The sequence below is a fragment of the Pongo abelii genome, chromosome 2 (assembly GCF_028885655.2).
Source record: "Pongo abelii isolate AG06213 chromosome 2, NHGRI_mPonAbe1-v2.0_pri, whole genome shotgun sequence".
Classification (NCBI taxonomy): domain Eukaryota; kingdom Metazoa; phylum Chordata; class Mammalia; order Primates; family Hominidae; genus Pongo; species Pongo abelii.
The window spans coordinates 63,887,512-63,900,454 of NC_085928.1; the positions used below are offsets into that span (position 1 = coordinate 63,887,512).

At 36.8% G+C, this 12,943-nt stretch overlaps 1 protein-coding gene and 1 non-coding gene across 4 annotated transcripts in view; both read left to right on the forward strand.

The window, feature by feature from the left end:
• The window catches only part of HTR1F (5-hydroxytryptamine receptor 1F), a 204,491-nt gene that overhangs the window by 113,689 nt on the left and 77,859 nt on the right, over positions 1–12,943 (forward strand). The window lies entirely within an intron of this gene.
• Positions 4,721–4,846, forward strand: LOC112132910 (U6atac minor spliceosomal RNA). Its single transcript, XR_002914612.3, has one exon. It is a non-coding gene; the product is annotated as a U6atac minor spliceosomal RNA (small nuclear RNA).

The following is a 12,943-nucleotide window of genomic DNA, read 5'->3' on the forward strand; positions in this document are numbered from 1 at the left end:
ACATGTGGTGTTTGCTTTTTTGTCCTTGTGATAGTTTGCTGAGAATGATGGTTTCCAGCTTCATCCATGTCCCTACAAAGGACATGAACTCATCATTTTTTATGGCTGAATAGTATTCCATGGTGAATATGTGCCACATTTTCTTAATCCAGTCTATCATTTTTGGACATTTGGGTTGGTTCCAAGTCTTTGCTATTGTGAATAGTGCCGCAATACACATACATGTGCATGTGTCTTTATAGCAGCATGATTTATAATCCTTTGGGTATATACCCAGTAATGGGATGGCTGGGTCAAATGGTATTTCTAGTTCTACATCCCTGAAGAATCACCACACTGACTTCCACAATGGTTGAACTAGTTTACAGTCCCACCAACAGTGTAAAAGTGTTCCTATTTCTCCATATCCTCTCCAGCACCTGTTGTTCCCTGACTTTTTAATGATCGCCATTCTAACTGGTGTAAGATGGTATGCAGGGATGCCCTCTCTCACCACTGCTATTCAACATAGTGTTGGAAGTTCTGGCCAGGGCAATCAGGCAGGAGAAGGAAATAAAGGGTATTCAATTAGGAAAAGAGGAAGTCAAATTGTCCCTGTTTGCAGATGACATGATTGTAAATCTAGAAAACCCCATCATCTCAGCCCAAAATCTCCTTAAGCTGATAAGTGACTTCAGCAAAGTCTCAGGATACAAAATCAATGTGCAAAAATCACAAGCATTCTTATACACCAATAACAGACAAATCATGAGTGAACTCCCATTCACAATTGCTTCAAAGAGAATAAAATACCTAGGAATCCAACTTACAAGGGATGTGAAGGACCTCTTCAAGGAGAACTACAAACCACTGCTCAATGAAATAAAAGAGGATACAAACAAATGGAAGAACATTCCATGCTCATGGGTAGGAAGAATCAATATCGTGAAAATGGCCATACTGCCCAAGGTAATTTATAGATTCAATGCCATCCCCATCAAGCTACCAATGACTTTCTTCACAGAATTGGAAAAACTACTTTAAACTTCATATGGAACCAAAAAAGAGCCTGCATTGCCACGTCAATACTAAGCCAAAAGAACAAAGCTGGAGGCATTATGTTACCTGACTTCAAACTATACTACTAGGCTACAGAAACCAAAACAGCATAGTACTGGTACCAAAACAGACATATAGACCAATGGAACAGAACAGAGCCCTCAGAAATAATGCCACATATCTACAACTACCTGATCTTTGACAAACCTAACAAAAACAAGAAATGGGGAAAGGATTCCCTATTTAATAAATGGTGCTGGGAAAACTGGCTAGGCACATGTAGAAAGCTGAAACTGGATCCCTTCCTTACACCTTATACAAAAATTAATTCAATATGGATTAAAGACTTAAATGTTAGACCTAAAACCATAAAAACCCTAGAGGAAAACCTAGGCAATACTATTCAGGACATAGGCATGGGCAAGGACTTCATATGTAAAACACCAAAAGCAATGGCAACAAAAGCCAAAATTGACAAATGGGATCTAATGAAACTCAAGAGCTTCTGCACAGCAAAAGAAACTACCATCAGAGTGAACAGGCAACCTACAGAATGGGAGAAAATTTTTGCAATCTACTCATCTGACAAAGCACTAATATCCAGAATCTACAATGAACTCAAACAAATTTACAAGAAAAAAACAAACAACCCCATCAACAAGTGGGCGAAGGATATGAACAGACACTTCTCAAAAGAAGACATTTATGCAGCCAAAAGACACATGAAAAAATGCTCATCATCACTGGCCATCAGAGAAATGCAAATCAAAACCACAATGAGATACCATTTGTATATCTTCTTTTGCGAATTGTCTATTCATATCCTTAGCCCACTTTTTGAAGGGATTGTTTTTTTCTTGCTGATTTTTTTGAGTTCCTTGTGGATTCTGGATATTAGTCCTTTGTTGGATGTATATTTAAACACACCAAAAAATATGAAATTAACATAGCTATGTTTTTATCATTAAAAAATAAAAATGTCTTTTTGTCTAAAACAAAATCGATTTGAAAAATCATGTTCAGGCATAGAAAATGCATGAGATGTTCTAAAGGTAAAAGCCACCATAGTCCCCATTTATCCTAGAAATGTTCACACCATATCCACCACGAGACAGACTCTTGTTTAAAACGTATATAGGAAAGTCGTTGCTCTCAAAAACCTACAGCTTAAAGGAATAAAGTAAATATTACTTAAATAGATTGGAGGTAATAGAGTAAAACAAAATCATAATACTAGAATTAAATATAGGTAAGTAATAACATGGTTTCTGAATGGAGAAATACCTTCTAAAGATGAAAGCAATGGAATAGCATGGAAAGAATAACTTTTGATAAAGTTTTTAACCAAAATAAAGTGCCATCAGTAGACTGATTATATGTTGGAATACAAATTGGTATAAGTTTCTGTCTGGAAACAATTTGAAAGTATGTGTTGAATTTATTCTTTTAGATTTATGTTCTAATAAATTTGAACTAATATTTCCATTTCAAGTCATCTATCCTAAGAAAATAATCAGAATTTGGAAAAATACTTTTTCAAATCTTTCCAGAAGTGTTATACCAACCCATATAGAACATAAAAGTATAATTGGCAACCTATCTATTGAGAAGTTTCCCATCAGAGATTTTATTCAAGTTGATATTTGAAATGTTGCCTTATATTACTATTTATCATAAGAGATTCTGATACAGTGATACTTTATGTAGAACAGTTCAATAAATACCATGTAAGAAAACAAAAAGAAGTAGATTGATATCACTTAAATTAAAAACCAGTGAATTTTCTATTTTGTGGAAAACAACCATATTGCTAAGTTATTATTATGAATGTGTGTGCAGCTAGCTAGAGTCAGCTGGTAGGAAAGTCTTCTCAGTACCTTATTCCCAGAGATTCTGATGTGTTTTCTTAAATATATTCTGTTAAATGTTTTCCAATTGGGATAAATGTCACTGTGGTATTTTTAATCATAGTAATATAATTATTTTCCAAGAACTATCTGGTAACGTAAATGTATTTGGAGATTATAATGTAGTTTCTGTATTTTGAATAAAATTCTATTTAGAGAAAGAATTTTAGAAATATTTAGAGTCATGTCCATTTCCCCTTTTTAAATCTGGCACCCTGCATTCTAATTTCAATAGGTTTCATCAGAGCCGCACTTAGCAGATGCTCAATCAGTGTCTACAGAATGAATGGATGAATAAACTTGTGTGGATGTTTGTGAATCTTTAATATTTAGTGCTCATCTGTTTCCTAAAGAAACTTGCTACTCAGTTAAAGTGTCTTTCACCTGCTGAAGAGAGATTAATCTTGTAGAAATTCTAATCTGGCAATGGTTTATTTTGTTCTTTTTAGAGGAAAATCTTTCTAAATAAATTAATTTAACAAAAGATAAAAACATATTTGTGCATTGAAAGTGTTTGCACAGGTTATTTTATGTTTCATCAGAGTAGTAGATATAATTAATCTTCTTAAATATCCAGTTCTTTCCCACTTCTGTGTATGAGGAAGCCTATACTGCTTCATTTCTTGGAGTTAGTCATGGTGATGTAACTAATTTTAGCAAATGAGATGTGAGGGAATATGCGAGTCACCAGTGGTAAATACTAGTGCCCAACTCTCTAGCCCATTCTTCCCCTGCTGTGCAAAGGAGATAGCATATGGTGTGGAGTGGCTACATGGAAAAGAATCCCCAGTCAAATCATGTTGAACATGTACAGTGAGCAAGAAATAAGTTGTGTTGCTACTGAAATTTTGGTGGTTTGTCAGCACAGTATAAGCTAGCCAATGTGCTTCGGTATACCTCTGGTCAGTATCTAATTACAAAATCTTTCTTCGTGACCACACATACTTCCATTAATGGTGAAAAAAGTCAACTCGTTAAGTGCTCACAATATGCTTCCTCTGCTTAATATAAAAGCAGAACAACTCACTGATATGCATTGAAAAGACAGTGCATCAAATCAGTTTCCCATTCTCTTTCCCTTTAGAAGCCTACTAGTAACAAACACTTTGTAGAAATTCAAGGGGCTTCAAGATACAAAATCAATTTTACCAGAAAGAATAAGTTCAGCTGCATAAAACAGAAATAAAAAAATAAGATTTTCTAAACCATCACAGAAGTTTATTTTTTCATTTATGTAAAGAAGCTAAGCTTGAAACCTAGGTCTAAACTGACAGCGCCACAGTGTCTTTAGAAATCCAGGCTTCTACCTTCCTGCTGTATTCCTCCATTCATGACTTTATTTTCAAGGTCTCTCAGTTGGTCTAAGAACTGCTGATGCTCCAGCCATTACACTGGCATGTAGGTCTTCAGCGGGAGAAAGAGGAAAATGACAAAAGAGTGTACTATCCAGTTTTCTTTAAGCATACTCCATGGTCTTTTATTCTTCTTATTTGATTAATACATATTAACCAATTAACAGATTAATCTATTCTTAATACAGACTAACTACAATCTGTATGATACTTCCTGCCAAAATTCTATCCTATGTTGTCTGTAATAATTTTCTATGTTAAATATTCTTTTAACTGTTTAAATATCTAATCTTATCCCTTCTTATTCTTCATATACATATTGATATTACTCTCCTAAGTATACCTTCTCTCTTTTCTTCATAAATTTAAGGAAGCTTTTTATCACAAATTCTTTGGCACCAATTACAACCTGAAACTTTTCCTGCATTGTATGAAAGGAGAAAGGGTTACCATACTCCTTGACAAGGATGAAAGAGGCCCTCGGGCATGACAAGACACATATGGTTAAGACATTGCCACCTATTTTGTGGCATCTAACCATCATTTTTTTCAGACTTGAAACCAACAAAGATCAGAAAAGACAATTACATAATAGTAAAGGGTTCAAGTCAACAAGGAAACCTATCGTAAATATGTATGCACCCAACACAGAAGCACCCAGATTCCTAAAGCAAGTTCTTAGAGATCTACAAAGAGACTTAGACTCCCGCACAATAATACTGGGAGACTTCAACACTCCACTGACAGTATTAGACAGATCACTGAGGCAGAAAATTAACAGAGATATTTAGGATCTAAACTCAACATTGGACCAAATGGATCTTATAGACCTCTACAGAACTCTGCACCCAAAAACAACAGAATATAAATTCTTCCCATCACTGCATGGCCCATACTCTAAAATGGAACACACAGTCAGACATAAAACAATCCTCAGCAAATTCAAAAGAACAGAAATCATGCTGAACATACTCTTGGACTCCAGTGCAATAAAAATTGAAATCAATACTTTAAAAATTGCTTAAAACCATCCAAATACATGGAAATTAAACAACCTGCTCCTGAATGACATTTGAGTAAATAATGAGATTAAGGCAGAAATCAAGAAGTTCTTTGAAACTAATGAGAACAAAGATATAACATACCAGAATCTCTGGGACACAGCTAAGGCAATATTAAGATGGAAATTTATAGCACTAAATGCCTACATCAAAAAAGTGAGAATAATCTCAAATTAACAACCTAAGATCACAACTAAAAGAACTAGAGAAGCAAAAGCAAACCAAAAAGCTAGCAGAAGACAGGAAAAAAACAAAAGCAGAGCTTAATCGAAAGAGATCAAGACACAAAATAAACACTCAAAAGATCCACAAATCTAGGAGTTGGTTTTTTCTGAAAAAAATAACAAGATAGGCCACTAGCTAGACTAATAAAGAAGAAAAAAGAGAAGATCCAAATAAACACAGTTAGAAATGGCAAAGGGGATGTTACCGCTGACCACACAGAAATACAAACAACCATCAGAGACTACTATGAACACCTCTGTGCACACAATCTAGAAAACCAAGAAGAGATGGATAAATTCCTGGACATATATACCCTCCCAAGACAGAACCAAAAGGAAATTGATTCCCTGTATAGACAATTAACAGGCTCCAAAACTGAATCAGTAATAAATAGCCTATCAGGACCGGACAGATTCACAGCAGAACTGCACCAGTTGTACAAAGAGTTGGTTAACATTTCTACTGAAACTATTTCAGAAAATCGAGAACGGATATGAGGCCAGCATTATCCTAATACCAAAATGTGGCAGAGACATAACAAAAAAGGCAATATCCTTGATGAATATTGATGCAAAAATCCTCAATAAAATACTTGCAAATTGCATCCAACAGCACATCAAAAAGCTAATCCACCACTATCAAGTAGGCTTTATCCCTGGAATGCAAGATTTGTTCAACATAAACAAATCAATAAATGTGATCAACCACATAAACAGAATTAAAGATGAAAACTATGATTGTCTCTCAGTAGATGCAGAAAAGGCTTTCCATAAATTTCAACTTCCTTTCATGTTCAAAAACCCTCAATAAACTGGGTATCGAAGAAATATACCTCAAAATAATAAGAGCCATCTGTAACAAACTCACAGCCAACATCATACCAAATGGGCAAAAGCTGGAAGCATTCTGCTTGAAAATCAGCATGACAAGAATGTCCTCTATCACCACTCCTATTCAACATAGTATTTGTAAGTCCTGGCCAGAGCAATCAGACAAGAGAAAGAATAAATGGCATCCAAATAGGAAGAGAGGAAGTCAAACTATCCCTGTTTGCAGATGACATGATTCTATATCTAGAAAACCCCATAGTCTAAGCACAAATCTCCTTGAGCTAATAAAAAAAAACTTTAGCCAAGTTTCAGGATACAAAATTAATGTGCAGAAATCACTAGTATTGTTATAAACCAATGACAGCCAAGATGAAAGTCAAATCAGGAAGGCAGTCTCATTCACAATGAGACTTGCTAAAAGATAAAATACCCAGGAATACAGCTAACCATGGAGGTGAAAGATCTCTACAATTAGAACTACAAAACACTGCTCAAAGAAATCAGAGATGATACAAACAAATGGAAAAACCTTCTATGCTCATGGATAAAAAGAACCAGTATCATTAAACTGGCCATACTCATCAAAGCAATTTACAGATTCAATGCTATTCCTGTCAAACCACCTATGACATTCTTCACAGAACTAGAAAAATAAACTATTTAAAAGTTCGTATAAAGTTAAAAAAAAAAAAAAAAAAGAGTCTGAATAGCCCAGGCAATCCTAAGCCAAAAAAAAAAAAAAAAAACAAAGCAGGAAGCATCATGCTACTAAACTTCAAGCTACACTACAGGGCTACAGTAACAAAACAGCATGGTACTAGTACAAACACAGACACATAGACCAATGGAACAGAGTGGAGAGCTGAGAAATAAGGCTGCATACCTACAATCATCTGATCTTTGACAAAGCTGACAAAAACGAGCAATGAGGAAAGGACTCCCTGTTCAATAAATTGCGCTGGGATAACTGGCTAATCATATGCAGAAAATTGAAATTGGACCCCTTCCTTATGCCACCTACAAAAATCAACTCAAGATGGATTGAAGACTTAAATGTAAAACCCAAAACTATAAAAATCCTGGAAGACGACCTAGGCAATATGATTCAGGACAGAGAAATAGGCAAATATTTTATGATAAAGACCTCAAAACAATTGCAACAAAAGCAAAAATTAACAAATGGGACCTAATTAAATTGAAGAGCTTCTGCACAACAAAAGAAACTATCAACAGAGTGAACAGACAATCTACAGAATGGAAGAAAATTTTTGCAAACCATGCATCTGACAAAAGTCTAATATTAAGCATTTATAAGGAACCTAAAAAACATTAAAAGAAAGAAAATAGCCCCATTAAAAAGCGGACAAAGGGCATTAACAGACACCTTTCAAAAGAAGACATACATGTGGCCAACAGTGATACCAAAAAAAGCTCAACATCACTGGTCATTACAGAAATGCAAATCAAAACCACCATGAGAGACCCAGTAACACCAGTCAGAATGGCTATTAATAAAAAGTGAAAAAATAACAGATGCTGGTGAGGTTGCAGAGAAAAAGGAGCACTTATACACTGTTGGTGGGAGTATAAATCAGTTCAACTATCGTGAAAGACCGTGTGGCATTTCCTCAAAGACCTAAAAATAGAAATACCATTTGGCCCAGCAATCCCATTACTGGATATATACCCAAAGAAATATGAATTGTTATGTTATAAAGATACATGTATCCATACGTTCATTGCACCACTATTCACAATAGCAAAAAAAAAATGGAATCAACCTAAGTGCCCATCAATGGCAGATTGGATAAAATAAATGTGGTATAATAAATACACCATGGAATACTATGCAGCCATACAAAAGAATGAGATCATGTCCTTTGCAGCAACATGGGTAGAGCTGGAGACCATTATTAGGAAACTAACACAGGAACAGAAAACCAAATATCACAGGGATCATGGCAGACAGGAGACAGGACTAGATTGCAGCTCCGACTTGGACGGACAGAGCAGCATGTGGAGGCTCGCATCATGAATTTTTGCTCCACAACGACTGAAGGAATAAATCAGGAAACCTGAGAGGATTCACAGACCCCCTGAAGGAAGCAGATTGCTCCTGCAGGACCTGGCAGACACCCCAAATACTGTGATGCCCAAACTGTGGAAGTGGGAAAGGGAGATTGTCCAGGAAGCTGAAGGCCTAGATTACAAGAGAAGATTTTGACCTTACCTGGAGCTGAGTCAATTTAGAGAGCCCAGCATAATACAGGGGTAGAGGAGGCAGCAGGAAAACCCTTGGGAGCTCACTGGGTCCCCTACCAAGCCATTTTTGCCTGACCTCACAGAGGACCTTCAGGAGAGAGGCCAGAGGCACTGGGAAAAGGCCACAGGGAGAAGAAAATCTCCAGCTGAATTTTGTAACAATTTGAACTGATCGAGAAGCCTCCTGGCCAGAACTCGGCACAGGGCATGAATCTGATATGCAGATTCCACGGGCAGGGGAAGAATCAAAGCCCTATTCTTTCACAGCTGAGGTGGGTATCCTGGGGCAAGTTCTCAAGCCCTGCTCACACACGGCCCAGAAACACACAGTGCTGTTAGAGGGGGCATGGTGCAGGTCAGACCAGCCTTTCTGATTGTTTAGGAAACAGGTGAGGCCTGTAACTGCCAGCTTTCCCCCCACTTCCCTGACAACCTGCATGACTCAGCAGAGGCAGCCATAATCCTCCTAAGTACACAATTCCATTGACCCAGGAACCTCAACCCCATCCTCCACAGCAGCCCCAGCTAGACCATCCAAGGAGAATCTAAGTTTAAACACGCCTAGCCCTGCCCCCACCTGATGCACCTTCCCTACCCACCCTGGTAGCTGAAGACAAGGGGAATATACTCTTGGGAGTTCTAGGGCCCTGCCCACCACTGTTTCCTCCCCGTACTACCACAGCTGATGCTCTCTGGAAAGCACCACCCCCTGGCAGGAGGCCAGCCAGCACAAAAATAGAACATTAAACCACCTAAGCTAAGAACCCTCACAGAGTCTATTTCACCCCCCTACCACCTCCTCTAGAACAGGTGCTGGTATCCACGGCTGAGAGACACAAGGATGGTTCACAACACAGGACTCTGCTCTGCAGATGACCAACCCCCAGTACCAGCCCGGAGCCAGGTAAATTTGGTGGGTGGCTAGACCCAGAAGAGAGAAAACAATCACTGCAGCTCATCTCTCAGGAAGCCACATCCATAGGAAAAGGGAGAGAGTACTACATCAAGGGAACATACTGTGGGACAAAAGAATCTAAATAACAGCCTTCAGGCCTAGACCTCCCCTCTGACAGAGCCTACCCAAATGAGAAGGAACCAGAAAACCAACTCTGGTAATATGACAAAACAAGGTTCTATAACACCCCCAAAAAAATCACACTAGCTCACCAGCAGTGAATCCAAACCAGGAAGAAACTCCTGATTTACCTGAAAAAGAATTCAGGAGGTTAGTTATTAAGCTAATCAGGAAGCACCAGAGAAAGGCGAAGCCCAATGCAAGGAAATCCAAAAAAAAGATACAAGAAGTGAAGGGAGAAATATTCAAAGAAATAGCATAAAGAAAAAAACAATAAAAACTTCAGGAAACATTGGACACACTTACAGAAATGCAAAATGCTCTGGAAAAATCTCACCAATAGAATTGAACAAGTAAAAGAAAGAAATTCAGAGCTTAAAGACAAGGCCTTTGAATTAACCCAATCCAACAAAGACAAAGAAAAAAGAATGAGAAAATATGAACAAAGCCTCCAAGAAGTCTGGGATTATGTTAAACAACCAAACCTAAGAATAATTGGTGTTCCTGAGGAAGAAGAGAAATCTAAAAGTTTGGAAAACATATTTGGGGGACTAATCAAGGAAAACTTCCCCAGCCTTGCTAGAGACCTAGAAATCCAAATACAAGAAGCACACAGAACACCTGGAAAACTCATCGCAAAAATAATATCACCTAGCCACACGGTCATCAGGTTATCTAAAGTTAAGATAAAGGAAAGCATCTTAAGAACTGTGAGACAAAAGCACCAGGTAACCTATAAAGGAAAACCTATCAGATTAACAGCAGATTCTCAGCAGAATCCTTATAAGCTAGAAGGAATTGGGGCCCTATCTTCAGCCTCCTCAAACAAAATAATTATCAGGCAAGAAATTTGTATCCAGCTAAACTAAGCATCATACATGAAAAAAAGATACAGTCTTTTTCAGACAAATGATGAGAGAATTCGCCATTACCAAGCCACCACTACAAAAACTGCTAAAAGGGGCTCTAAATCTTGAAATAAATCCTGAAAACACATCAAAAAAGGACCTCTTTAAAGCATAAATCACACAGGACATATAAAACAAAAATACAAGTTAAAAAGCAAAAACAAATAGAAAAACAAGGTACACAGGCAACAAACAGCATGATGAATGGAATGGTACCTCACATCTCAATACTAACATTGAATGTAAATGGCCTAAAGGCTCCTCTTAAAAAATACAGAACTTCAGAATGGATAAGAACTCACCAACCAACTGTCTGCTACCTTCGGGAGACTCACCTAACACGTAAAGACTCACATAATCTTAAAGTAAAGGGGTGGAAAAACACATTTCATGGACACCAAAAGCAAGCTGGGGTAGCTATTCTTATATCAGACAAAACAAATGTTAAAAAAAAATGGTTAAATGAGACAAAAAGGGACAGTCTATGATGGTAAAAGGCCTTGTCCAACAGGAAAATATCACAATCCTAAACATATATGTACCTAACACTGGAGCTCCCAATTTTACAAAGCAATTACTAATAGACCTAAGTAATGAGATAGCAACACAATAATACTTCAGTACTCCACTGACAGCACTAGACAGGTCATCAAGACAGAAAGTCAACAAAGAAACAATGGATTTAAACTATACCCTGGAACAAATGGACTTAACAGCTATATACAGAGCATTCCATCCAACAACCATAAATACACATTCTATTCAACAGTACGTGGAACTTTCTCCAAGATAGACCACATGATAGACCACAAAATGATTCTGAATAATTTTAAGAAAACTGAAATTATATCAAGCACTTTCTCAGACTACAGTGGAATAAAACTGGAAATAAACTCCAAAAGGAACCTCCAAAACCATGCAAATACATGGAAATTAAATAACCTACTCCTTAATGATCACTGAGTTAAAAATATATCAAAATTAAAATTAAAAAATTCTTCAAACCAAATGAAAGTAGTGAGAAAACCTATCAAAACCTCTGGGACACAGTCAAGGCGGTGCTAAAAGGAAAGTTCATAGCCCTAAATGCCTATATCAAAAAGTCTGAAAGAGGACAAACAGACAATCTAAGGTCACAACTCAAGAAAATAGAGAAACAAAAACAAACCAAACCCATACCCAGCAGAAGAATGGAAATAACAAAGATCAGAGCAGAACTAAATGAAATTGAAGCAAAAAAAATAATAATAATACAAAAGTTACATGAAACAAGAAGCTGGTTCTTTGGAAAGATAAGTAAAATTGATAGATCGTTAGCAAGATTAACCAAGAAAAGGAGAGAGAAAATCTAAATAAGGTCAATAAGAAATGAAACGGCAGATATTACAACTGACACCACAAAAATGCAAAAGATCATACAAGGCTACAGTGAACAACTTTATGTGCATAAACTAGAAAACCAAGAATAGATGAATAAATTCTTGGAAAGATACAACCTTCCTAGCTTAAATCAGGAAGAATTAGATACCCTGAACAGACCAAAAACAAGCAGAGAGATTGAAATGGTAATTCAAGAATTAACAACAACAACAAAAAAATGTCCAGGACCAGATGGATTCACAGCTAAATTCTACCAGACATTCAAAGATAAATTGGTACGAATCTTATTGACACTATTCCACAAGATAGAGAAAGAAGGAACCCCTCCCTAAATCATTCTATGAAGCCAGTATCACCCTAATACCAAAACCAGTAAAGGACATAACCAAAAAAGAAAATTACAGACCAATATCCCTGATGAACATAGATGCTAAAATCCTTAACAAAATACTTTCTAACAGAATCCAACAACATATCAAAAAGATAATTCATCATGATCAAGAGGGTTTTGTACAGGGATGCAAGGATGGTTTAACATACACAAGTCAATAAATACAATAAACAGCATTAAAAACAAAAATCACATGATTATCTCCATAAATGCAGAAAAAAGCATTTGACAAAAATCGAGCATCCCTTTATAATTAAAACTCTCAGCAAAATTGGCATACAAGGGGCATACGTCAATATAATAAAAGCCATCTATGACAAATCCACAGCCAACATAATACTGAAAGAGGAAAAAATGAAAGCATTCCCTCTGAGAACTGAAAGAAGACAAGGATGTCTACTCTCACCACTCCTCTTCAACACAGTACTGCAAGTCCTAGCCAGAGCAATCAGACAAGAGAAAGGAATAAAGAAAGGGCATCCAAATCAGTAAAGAGGAAGTCAAACTGTCGCTG